Source organism: Morone saxatilis, unplaced genomic scaffold (genome assembly GCF_004916995.1).
Source record: "Morone saxatilis isolate NCDOM2014 unplaced genomic scaffold, NCSU_SB_2.0 Contig17, whole genome shotgun sequence".
Classification (NCBI taxonomy): domain Eukaryota; kingdom Metazoa; phylum Chordata; class Actinopteri; family Moronidae; genus Morone; species Morone saxatilis.
Window position 1 is genome coordinate 17,982,914 of NW_023339729.1, and position 1,976 is coordinate 17,984,889.

A 1,976-nucleotide genomic window follows, 5' to 3' on the forward strand; every position below is an offset into this window, starting at 1 on the left:
TTCATCAGTTCCTTCAGTCACATGTTTACATCTCGTCTTCAGACTGATCTTATGTTCATCTAAAACCTCCTGCAGACCACCACTCACTAAAAAGAGAAAACAAAAATGTTTTGACAATCTGCTGATTAATTTCATTACTAATATAAAGAATACAAAGGTATAGAAATGTAATATCGTCCGTTCTTCTTCGAGGGAACAACTTAGAAAATTGTTATTTTTTCTCTGACTGTGTGTAAACTAGCCTGCACGATATGGAGGAATATCTGTGATGTGCAATAACACTGTTCAATATTGTGATGACGATATGACTTGCGATAAAACTAAAAAAATATTAAAGAGTTCATAATCAGCTATGCAGTTCTTATGCCAGTCTGGTTTTTCTTTTTTTTAAGAACTGGAAAAGATGTAATATTTTAAATAAAAAACTACATGTTTTCTTAGAGCAGCAACGTAATGTTTACAACAGCAAAGTCACTATAGACTCAACATATTCTCACTGTAAACAAATCTAAAATGTCAAATAAAAAGAAATAATGATTACTGACATCAAAAGTACGCTGAAACAAGGTTAGAGTCATCTGTCAGCATTCTTGACAGGCATGTCTGCAGCTTATCTGATTACATGCAACTAATTTTGAGTTGGTATCCCACATGGTCTGAAATGTTAAGATGTACTCTTGTACGGTGCTGGTCTGACTGGCCTGTCTGCAGTCAGCTCTTTGGTTCTGGATCTTTCTCCACACTGGGGACAGGAGGAGTCTCCTGATGAAGCAGACTGGTCCCAGTATGAGGTGATGCACTGTCTGCAGAACCAGTGTCCACAGCTGGTAGAAGGACTGGATCCTTCAGGACGTCCTGACACAAAACACAGCAGGACAGCTGCTCCTCCACAGAAACATGACTCCTCTTCCTCTCTCTGTGGAGACATTTCTTTATAAGTAAACTGATTTGTTGACTGTGTCCACTGACTCTGTGTAGAAGCTCAGATGGTCACAGAGAACATTAAAAGTGTTGTTAACTTTTCTGTTTGAATTCAGCATTCAGTCTGTAATGAAAATGATTCCTTTTATTTCAACTCTCCTGCTTTCATAAACACTAATGAACTGATTTTTTGTCTTATTAAACATTTATTGATCTGCCTGTAGTTTGTTATTAATACAAACTCAACACTTCCTGCAGCTGCTTCACAATAAAAGCCTTCCATTAAAGAGAGCTGATTATGTCCTTGTCCCTGTTTTACACTCTGAGCAGCTTAGCCTGAAGTTTAAACTGAGCTTAAAACTGGTTTAAATAACTGTGGTGGACAAGCAGTCTCAGACGTGTAGCATGTAACAGTGGTGTCACAGGTTCAAGTCCAGAAGGTTGCCTTCTTTACATGTCATTATGTTTCCTGTCACTCTCTACTGTCAACTATCAAATCGAGACATAAATTAAATATTGTAAAAAACAGAAGAGGTCCAAATCTTCATTTGATCATTTTCTGTCCCTTTTTGATCGACTGATAACTTTTACTGAAGTTCTGCACATGGATGTTTGTTCTTCACCTTCAGGAACAATATACGGAGAGAGAATCTGAGCTCAAAGGTCCACTTACTAATGATTCAAAGCTTTCAACTGCAGGTGGACCTTTGAGCTGAAAATGTCCTCAGCATATTTTACAGAAGTAGTTCATTAAACAGCAAACTGTCACACACAGAATCAGAACAGCTGATCTGAGGAAGAGCCAAACTAACAAATACATTTGAAACTGATTCTTTCACATTTTAATTTCGGGTCTTTTGAATCAGAAAAATACTAATAGTTTTTCTTTAGTGGCATTATAAATGTCAATACTTGAACAGAACATTTTGTCTTCATCCTCAATGCATCATCTTCATCAGGTCAGTTTACAGTAAAAACAGTCTCTTACTGTGAGTCTGAGGGTCCAGGTTCAGTACTAAACTGTAGAGGAAGATCTTTGGACCGGTCACTCTTCA